The sequence below is a fragment of the Peromyscus eremicus genome, chromosome X (assembly GCF_949786415.1).
Source record: "Peromyscus eremicus chromosome X, PerEre_H2_v1, whole genome shotgun sequence".
NCBI lineage: Eukaryota > Metazoa > Chordata > Mammalia > Rodentia > Cricetidae > Peromyscus > Peromyscus eremicus.
Window position 1 is genome coordinate 83286963 of NC_081439.1, and position 10821 is coordinate 83297783.

Below are 10821 nucleotides of genomic sequence, written 5' to 3' on the forward strand. Positions count from 1 at the left end.
GTGAAGGAATCCAACTAAGGACATGGAGATGCAAACCAAAAACATACATGAGAACATCAGCAAGAAATTGTGAGTTTGAAAACAGACAAAAAATAGAATTATTAGAACTAAAAATAAAAAATACAAACAAAAAGTAGTGTAGAAAGGTTCACCAGCAAAGTGTATCAATATCAGTTAACCTAAAGAACATTAGAACTGGAAGAAAGATTCAAGCAAATTCTATATTTAAACATCAACAACATAAAAATAAATAAATAGTGAAGGTAAAACTCAGAGAAGACCTAACTCAGGTCATGCAGCCTGCTCACCAGCCCACATTAAAAACATCATGATCAAGTTGGGTTCCTATCAGGGACATGGGGCAGTTCATGTTACACAAATCAATAAAGACTATACAGCACATAAATACATTCAGAGCAGATATCAGAGGATGATCTAAAATATGCAGAAAAGTGTGCTTACTTAAGCAGGGCACATCCTAAAACTGGAAAAACATGCAGAAAAGACCTTGAAAAAGCTAAAGACCGGTTAATGACAAAAGCCCTGAAGATTCTAAGAGCACACCTCAACATAAAATGGTTCTCCATAACAAACCTATAGCTAACATACTAAATTGTGAAGACCAGAAACCATTTTATCTAAAGTCAAGGAATATGACAATGGGATCTGCTCTCTAAAAGCCTTTTCAATACGCTGCTTGAAGGATTTGCCCACAGCAACAATACAAAAGAAGGAAATAAGTGGGATAATGTAAAAGAAGAAGTTAACTCCAGACCTGAATAGGCAGAGGACACAGATGGCACCCTCTCAGAGTTTTTGGTCTGAGGAGGTCAGAATCAACCAACAGCCCAACTAACAAGTCAATCAGGAGGCATCTTACCAAACACTCCTAAGGTTTCTAGGCCTGGGAACAGGAAAGAGGAAAGGCAACAGCTTCGTTCCATGCCTTGTGACTGGGGTGGACAATACTCAACCAAGGGCCACCTGTGACCCAACCAAGAGCCCTGGCGCTGGGTGATTGGGCACCATTGTGATGAAAGAGTACAGGGTGGGGAGGTGGAATAGAGGGAGAGACAGGATGGTTGGTGGGCTGGAGAGGGAGGCAGATCTGGAGAGGTGAAAGTGGTGAAAAATGGGCTGATATGAATGGCCAATTGGCCACCCGAGTCCAGGCCTGGGCTATGACCAAGGGCCAGGTCTTGGTCTGGGGCCCTGCAGCAGTCGAGGGGGGGGGGTTGTGTTGATGTGTGTGGCTCTTGTTGCCTCTGGAGGCTGTGCAGGGCCCTGTGTTCTGGGCCACCACCTGGGGCCATGTTGATGTCCAAGGGCCACTCTGCCACTGGGGCCGTGCTGGTTCAAGTAACCTGCATTGCCACCTGGGACCATGGTGACATCTGTGTCCCGGGCTCCTGCCAAGGAACACGTCTGGGTCTGTACTGATATCCATGGCCCATGTTACCACCAAAGACGACATAGAGGCCTGGGGTCTGGACCACAACCTGTGGTCATGAGGGTGTCTGAGGGCAATGCTGCCACCAGGGACATCCTGATCTGAGTGACCTGTGCTGGCACCCAGGACCATAGTGTCACCCATGCTGGGGTTGCTGCCAAAGGTATTGTCCGGGTCCTTGTCCCTACAACAGCCATGGTCTGGGTTGATGCCTGCGGCTCCTGTTACCATCGAGGGCCAAGTAGATGGCTGGAGTCTGGTCAACCACCTCAGATCATGTTGTTCCCTGAGGACCATGCTGCTTCCTGGGCCTTACTGATCTGGGTGGCTGGTGCTGCCACCTCAAGCCATGGAGATGTCTAGGCCTGGGCCACTGCCTAGGGCCATGTCTGGGTCCTTGGTCCTACTGCAGCTGGGGTCTGTGATGATGTCCATGGCCTGTGTTAGTAGAAGGGATCATTGGAACCATGACATGCTGAGCCAGCCCTACACTCCACTGGCCCTTGGATAGCTGGGCCTGGCCCTCACTGGATACTGTAGCAAGTGTTGTCCCCCTGCACTCAGGAAAAATGGCCCCATCCCTCACCACAGGTGTGCACTTCACCTAGATAGTACACTAGAGTTGACCCTGTGGTCAGGAATACAGATGAGACGGTCCTGAGGGGAGTGAGAGAAGGAGAGCTCACCCCATCCCTCCTTGTCTGCCATGTGGTGGCACTGATGAGGGAAAGATGCCCTCCCCTCTCACCCATTACCACCTGTGGCAGGTGAGAGAATTGGCCCTGGGGTCACAAGACTGGGAGAGCTAGCCCTGACCCTCACCAGCTGCAGTGCATGAGAGAGTGGGCTCTGCTCCCTGTCTGGGCAGCACAGTAGAACTGACACTGTTGTCTGGGACACAAGTGAGCCAGCCCTGAAGGTGTGAGAGCAGGAGGACTGACCCTGCCCTCCCTCCTATGCCCTCTACAGCAATCGGGAGAGCAGGCCCTGCACCTTGCCTGGGCAAAACAGTAGATCTGGCCCTGATGTTATGAGTCTGGGTGTCCTGGATCTGAGAACATAAGAGCAGGAAAACTGGCCCCTCTCCTTGCTGCAGGCTGCATTGGGTGAGCTAACCTAGGCAGTACTGGAGAACTTGCTGGTAGTGTCAATGAGGGAAAGCTGGCGGGCTGACCAACCCAGCTACTACCCCCCAGGCCCAGAACCAGGACTATGAGTTAGCCCACGCCAACATCCACCTCATCTATGAACTGCTGGAGCATGTGTGGGGGACAAACCTACAGATCCAAAACAGTAGGATCTCCATGGCACAGGATAACAACAGGATGGATATCCAAGAGGAAGCTCAGTGAGGGCCCAGTATCAGTGGTGTAGCAGAGGCCAGAGGTCTTGAACCAGGCTAAGGGCTCATAGCAATGAACACTTAAAAGTAAAGATGAATGGACTAAAGGCTAAATAAACTGTGTGACTCAGCAGGCCACACTACAGCTTCCACAATGAGATATTTCTCTCATTTATTTATATTTTGTTTGTTTTGTTTCTTTGCTCTGTTTTGTTTTTGGTTTTTCTTCTAAATTTGATTTTGATTGCAGAGAGCAGATGCAAGGGGACTAGTAGATAAGTGTGAATAGAATGCATAATGTGAAATCCACAAAGAATTAATAAAAGTTAAAAACAAACAAAAAAGAAGAGGTTAAATAATCTCTATGGGCAAGTGATGTGCTCATATGATTAAAAGAATACAAACACTCAAACACAAGCACTAACATGTGCTTAACACTTCCACCAAGGAAGGAGGGTGCACAGCAGCATAAAATACTGTGCAGTCCATAGTGACCCCAAACCCTGATACTGAGGAATAAATCAGAAACACAATCCCATGCACAATGTTTTCAAAAATTTACAATACCTGGGCACAAACCTGACTGAGAGAGTGAAGTACTTCAACAATCAAAACATTAAATCACTGAAGAAATGGAAAGAGACACTAGAAGAGCAAAAAGCTTCCTACTCACATAGATTAGCAAAATGACCATGTTACTGAAAGTTACACACATATGCAGTGCAATGCCTTGCAAAATCCCAATTATATTTAGCTCAAAGGAAACCAAGTCCTAAAATGCAGGGGCAAGAACAACAGACCATAAGTAGCCACAGCCATGCTGGGGGTGGGACAACACCTGCTCTCAGACTACACTATGGAGCTAGCAACAAATATGAATGCTCCTGCAAAGAGAGAGATGTAGACCCCTGGAATAGAATAGAAGACTCAGAAATAAAACCATATAGCCACAGCCACTTATGTATTTTTAAAGATGCCAAAAAACAAACACTGAGGAAAACAAAAGGAGTGGGTAAAACTGGCTAACTAAATCTAAATCAATGATCATTCATCCCTGTCCCTCACTCCTCAAAACTAATTCAAAATAGATCGAAGATCCTAATATATGACGGGACGTACTGAAATCTCTGTAACAAAACACTAGGGAAACATTTTAAGATATAGGTGTAGCAGTCTTTCTAAAGGGGACTCTGGAAACAACAGTCAGAATTGACAAGTGGGATTACAATAAATTAAAAATATTCCATAGAGAGGGCTGGAGAGATGGCTCAGTGGTTAACAGCACTTGCTGCTGTTGCAGAGGACCCAGGTTCGGCTCCTGGCACCCATGTGGCAACTAACAACAGTCAATATCTTCAATTCTAGGACATCCAATACCCTTTTCTGGCCTCTATAGAACCAAGAACACACAGAGTCCACTTATATACATAAAGGCAAAACACTCATCTACCTAAAAAATAAATAGCTCTTTGAAAAAAACTTCTGTAGAGGAAACAAGTAACAGTGAAAAGACAAATATCAGAACAGAAACAATCATTTCCAGCTATGGGCCTGACAACAATAATAACTACAATCTATAAAGAAATAAAAATATTAAACAAATAAAGGAACCAACAAATAGCGAATGAAGCATACTGAAATTTTACCTGCCCTCAGTCACAATGGTTCCCATCAAGAAAACAAATAACTAATGCTGGGTAGAATGTGGGAAAAAAAGAACAGTTACACATGCTATTGGATATTTTAAGAAGACAATATTACAGTGCCTTTTTCTATAAGTCCCCTACACTGTATATACATATAAGTGTATAAGGAGTGTATATATACACACATATACTTACATATACCTATATATTTATTTATATTTATATATACGTATGTGTGTGTGTGTAGTGTTTTGTGTAACTGTCATATGAAAACCCTGCACTGTGTACATTATATAAAATAAATAATGAGACAAAATAAAATTGTCAGAATTTTGAGAAAAAAAAAAATGACTGACCAGGAATCTTCAAATGTGTCAGAGTTGTGAATCCAGAGAAGATTTCTATGGAGAAATACTGGTCAAATTTAATGAAGTATCTGGAATAACATCCTGGAATACAAAGAAAACATTACTGAAATAACTCACCAAATACAAATGAAATCTGTAATTAACTTATCAGCACATCAGCAATGCTAATGTCCTAGTTTTGGTAACCTTACACTTTTATTGTCTACACTATGGAAATCTTTGTGAACACTCTCTTACAAGTCTAAAATCATTTCATAAAATCAAGTTTAAAATGGTAAGTATAGAAGCATACATCTATAATTCCAGTACCAAGAAGCAGAAAGAGGAGGGATAACTAAATTTCAAGCCAGTGAGCAGATACACAGTGGCACTGAAACTAACCATCTGCCCTAAAGAGCCCATTATAGGAAATGAAATCACACTTAATTACAACTGGTAGGTGGGCATATATTTGCTCTTCAGGTGTGAAAAACGGTTTTTAAAATATTGACTATAATAGAAATGGAAACAAATACCTATACAATTCAGTCCTTGCTGTTTTAAAAGTCTAGCACATGAAAACTAATGGCATATGAAACTAAGATGTAAATACGGAATATGATTCTTTTGAGTTAAGGTCTCACCGCGTTCGCTATCCCAGTTGACGCAGATCTCAAAATCCTCTTATGGCTCCGGAAAAGTCACCACGCCTGGTTCAAGAATATAAGTCTTGGAAGAGGGGTGAAAGGATGTATGTAGAACTTCAAAGAGAAAGTAGGAAATGGTTAGTCACATACTTGAAGCTACCTCCACCTCGGAAGAAATTGACGCCTCACACGAGCTGGAACCACTGAGGGATCCATCCAGATCACAGATTAATCACTCTACTCTGGCCATTTAGCCCCAAACAAGTTTAATTAATTCAAAGAGACTACTAGAGTTTACCTAAGTGTGTGGATCCGAAAGTTTTCTTGAATTTCCCACTCCCTCAGCAGTGGCAGCCTCTCATTTCTGGAGAGGAGTTCCCGGTGGTGGGCACGCCATAGTCTTTGGTGGCGGCTGCCCCTCAACGGTTCTTTCTCCGATTTAAAGCAGCCGCTGGAGTATTCTGATTGGCTTTGCAGGGTCAGGTGACTTGTTTCGAACCCTTCCACTACATGCTCTACCTCGAGGCCACTAACTCCTACTGTACCTCGAGACCAATGACCTGAGCGCAGTACCAGTAGGTTTAGATTATGTGCCCTTCACCTGCTTTAGGGATAGGGATTAGGGATTGGAGATTAGGGATTAGGGATTAGGGTAAGGGTTAGGGATAGGGTTAGCTACCAACAAATGAATATGTAAATCTATGAATGAGATATGACCATTGCCTAGCTACAGATTCTACCAGTTCAGGTCTCTACTTCAGAGTACTTATTGTGGACTCAGTGGACAAAGCCCTAATCATTTGTTGTTCAACTTTTATCCCACAATACTGATTCTGTATGTATTTTTTTCACACTACCATCCAATCAAATACAATACTGTTTACTCACATCCTACTGGATCTTTTATTGCCCAACTTTCATTAAGGAAAAAAACTAAAGATTCAGATGGGTAGTAATCTATGCCTACCGCACATTAATGCATCCCAATTGCCTAATTCGGTGCTTGATTGAGTGGGTATTTGGAATTTTTCTCTTGCCCCAATGCCTCCTTTTTCTTCTTCCATCACTAACTATCCAGCTGGACTCGCATGCATTTGTGTTTTCCTGAAAAACATCTCCATACGGTCACCGTCCTTGATTGACATCTCTAACTACTTTGTCAAATATGGCTTACTTTTCTTCCCGACATTTCCCATGTGACTATAACGCTTTCCTATTTTGTTTTGTTTGTTTGTTTGTTTGAGACAGCGTTTCTCTGTGTAGTTTTGGTGCCTGTTGGATCTCGCTCTGTAGACCAGGCTGGTCTCGAACTCACAGAGATCCGCCTGCCTCTGCCTCCCGAGTGCTGGGACTAAAGGCGTGCGCCACCACTGCCTGGCTTCCTGTTTTGTTTTGCTGTTATTTTCTTTCACAGATTGTTTTTCCTTTTACCTAAACAACTGGCAGTGAAGTTTGCATCACACATATTTAAATTGGAAACGCAAATACCTTCAAATCGCATAAGGCTGTGAGAACAGGATGTGTTCATAAATAATACAGAACCACTTGACAGTGTTGAAATATTACTAATTATAATAATTATCATTGGGTACATGTTACTAAAATACTAAGTAAGAAAGTCTGGGTTCTTCACGTTTCCCACTTCTTGAAGAATTTTTTCTTTTTATTTCCACATAGTCACCTTCAATCTAGACACCAAATTATGACCCTGTCAATATTAACTATCAGAAGAATTATGAAGAAAATATATAAATATAAATCATCATGAAATGGTATTATATTTTTGCTGGATGAAAGATAGTTTAACTGCTTACATTGTCCAGAAAAAAAGAGTTCCTTTAAAATATTTTTAAAGCCAGAAGGTGAGCTGGCAAGATGCCTTAGTGGGTAAAGGTATTTGAGTCCAAGCCTGATGATTTGAATTTCATCCCCAGGAGTCACATAATGAGAACCTGCTCTCACACATTGGCCTCTGACCTACCCACACAAACATACATACAAATGAATACGTGAATATTTCTTAAAAACTATCATTAGTCTTCTTTCCCTCCTTCAAAGGAAAAGACATTAGACAAATCTAATGTCACTAGTTTCCCTGATGAATTCCAAACAGAAAAAAAGAAAACAGAAAGGTCAGAGTAGAGACTCACTTTGCTGAGGTCAGTCAGAGTCAGGGAGATGATACTATGTTTAATGGTGATTTTAGGTGGACCATTGCTTGATGCAAACTGAACAACAGAGGAAAATTTGAAAACTTAGGATTTCCTCCATTCAACAACTAAGGACACCTAGGCTTATTGCATAAACTATTGTGAATGATTTCACAAGAAACTTTTATGTACAATTATTTCCGGAGGATATAAATTTAATGTACCTCAGGTTCAGACCTAGGAATGGACATTTATTCAATTATAAAAAAGAATGAAATCATTCCATTTGTAGAAAAAATTAATACATCTAGATATAGTCATCTTAAATAAGTCAAACTCAATAAGATAAATATCTTGTGTTTCTGTCATTTATGGATCCTTGGTTTTATAGAGACATGTAAAAGCATATACGCACAAGTACAAGTGAGACTGTCTCAGGGAAACAAGTTGGAGGGGGCAAGAGGAAAGGTGGAAATTTGGAAGAATTAATGTGATTAAATTACATGATATACTTATATGAAAATGCCTCTGTGCAACCCATCACTAAGTACAATTACTGCATTCCAGTAAAAATTACATTTCAAAAGAGCAACAAAGCTACCCTTGAAAAATAAAACACAGGGGGTTTTGATAGTATTTGTCTTGTTCTCATGGCTCTCAAAAATAACTTGTTTAATTTTATTAAGCATCTTATATGTTCACGGGTGTTCTACCTACATGTATGTCTGTGTACCACATGCATGCAGCACCCAAGGAGACCAAAAGAGGGGGACAGAGCCTCTGGGATTGGAGCTACAAATGCCTGTAAGTCAGCAAGTGGGTGGTGAGAATCCAACCCTGGTCCTGTGGAAGAGCAACTGGTGCTCTTACCTGCTGAGCCATCTCTTAAGCCCCTCAAAAGAGTTTTGGAAAATAGCCATCTGACATCTCTTTTTTTTTTTTTTTTTTTTTTTTTTTTTGGCCAGGGACAATATCATGTGCTGTGTATTTTATTGTGACCTCATTATGGTTTTCTTTATACCTTGCTGCAATAAATATAGCAATGGCAAATTGTCAACAGATTACTTTTTAGAAAACTAGTCCTTGTGAAATAACGGTGAATATGGTTAGACTACCCATTTGTTGTTTTTCCATTTTTATAAGTGTAAACAGTATCCAAGCATGTATGTATGTTTTAGAATATGTATGGGTTTACATATGTGTGGATTATAAGAACTTGTGTGTGTGCAAGTGGAGGCCTGAGGTCTAGGTGGGAAATCATTGTCCAGCAGGATCCCCGCCCCCCACTTATTCATGGAAGCTGAGTCGATCAATGAAAGCCAGAGCTTGTTGCTCCAGGGATTCCACTGTCTCTGCCTGTCAAGGCTGGAACTACATGCAGGCTGTCATGCCCAGCCAGCATTTACATGGATGATGGGGATCTAAACTCCCACGATGCAATTATGGCTTGGGGTTTTATAAACCCTACCATGCCTTGCTTAGGACCAAGAGTTCCTTCTGGCAGGAGCCTGCTCTAGGTTACCAGCTTTTTTTTTTTTTTTTTTTTTAAATTTTTTTTTTTAATTTTTATTTTGCAATACAATTCAGTTCTACATATCAGCCACAGATTCCCTTGTTCTCCCCCCTCCCGCCCCCCTCACCTTCCCCCCAGCCCGCCCCCCACTCCAATCTCCTCCAGGGCAAAGCCTTCCCCACAGACTGAGATCAACCTGGTGGACTCAGTCCAGGTAGGTCCAGTCCCCTCCTCCCATGCTGAGCCAAGGGACCCTGCATAGGCCCCAGGTTTCAAACAGCCAACTCATGCAATGAGCACAGGACCTGGTCCCACTGCCTGGATGCCTCCCAAACAGATCAGGCCAATCAACTGTCTCACCCACTCAGAGGGCCTGATCCAGTTGGTGACCCCTCAGCCATTGGTTCATATTTCATGTGTTTCCGTTTGTTTGGCTATTTGTCTCTGTGCTTTATCCGACCTTGGTCTCAACAATTCTCTCTCATATAAACCCTCCTCATTCTCGCTAATTGGACTCCCAGAGATCCACCTGGGGCCTAGTCATGGATCTCTGCCTCCAGGTCTATCAGTAGTTGGATGAGGTTTCTAGCACGACAATTAGGGTGTTTGGCCATCCCAACACCAGAGTAGGTCAGTTCGGATTGTCGCTCGACCATTGCCAGCAGTCTGTTGTGGGGGTATCTTTGTGGATTTCTGTGGGCCTCTCTAGCACTTTGTTTCTTCCTATTCTCATGTGGTCTTCATTTACCATGGTCTCCTATTCCTTGTTCTCCCTCTCTGTTTTTGATCCAGCTGGGATCTCCCACTCACCCAAGCTCTCTTTCCCTCGACCCTCGCCCTTCACTACCCCCACTCCTGTCCAGGCTGTTCATGTAGATCTCATTCCATTTCTCTGTCGTTGGGCGATCCCTGTGTCTTTCTTGGGGTCCTGTTTTCCAGGTAGCCTGCCTGGTGATGTGAGTAGCAGTCCAGTCATCCTTGTTCCACATCTAGTATCCTGTTATGAGTGAGTACATACCATGTTTGTCTTTCTGAGTCTGGGATACCTCACTCAGGATGATTTTTTCTAGATCCATCCATTTGTCTGCAAACCTCATGATGTCATTGTTTTTCTCTGCTGAGTAGTATTCCATTGTGTATATGTACCACATTTTGTTTATCCATTCTTCAGTTGAAGGGCATCTAGGTTGTTTCCATGTTCTGGCTATTACAAACAACGCTGATATGAACATAGCTGAACAAGTGCTCTTGTGGTGTGGTTGAGCATTCCTTGGGTATATGCCCAAGAGTGGTATAGCTGGATCTTGGGGGAGATGGATTCCCAATTTTCTAAGAAATCGCCATATTGATTTCCAAAGTGGTTGTACAAGCTTGCATTCCCACCAGCAGTGGAGGAGAGTTCCCCTAGCTCCACATCCTCTCCAGCATAAGGTGTCTTCAGTGTTTTTGATCTTAGCCATTCTGACAGGCGTAAGGTGGTATCTCAGAGTTGTTTTGATTTGCATTTCCCTGATGATTAGGGATGTTGAGCAATTCCTTAAATGTCTTTCAGCCATTTGAGTTTCCTCTGTTGAGAATTCTCTGTTTAGTTCTATAGCCCATTTCTTAATTGGACTGTTGGGCATTTTGATGTCTAATTTCTTGAGTTCCTTATATATTCTGGATATCAGTCCTCTGTCAGATGTGGGATTGGTGAAGATCTTTTCCCATTCTGTAGGCTGTCGCT

General features: G+C 42.5%; 1 long non-coding RNA gene across 1 annotated transcript; it reads right to left on the reverse strand.

The window, feature by feature from the left end:
• Window positions 1-4838: 4838 nt before the first annotated feature.
• On the reverse strand, window positions 4839-5855 carry LOC131898755 (uncharacterized). The gene is made up of 3 exons (XR_009376026.1): window positions 5731-5855; window positions 5430-5546; window positions 4839-4887 (listed from the first exon to the last, which is right to left on the reverse strand). It is a non-coding gene; the product is annotated as an uncharacterized LOC131898755 (long non-coding RNA).
• Between the last annotated feature and the right edge of the window lie 4966 nt (window positions 5856-10821).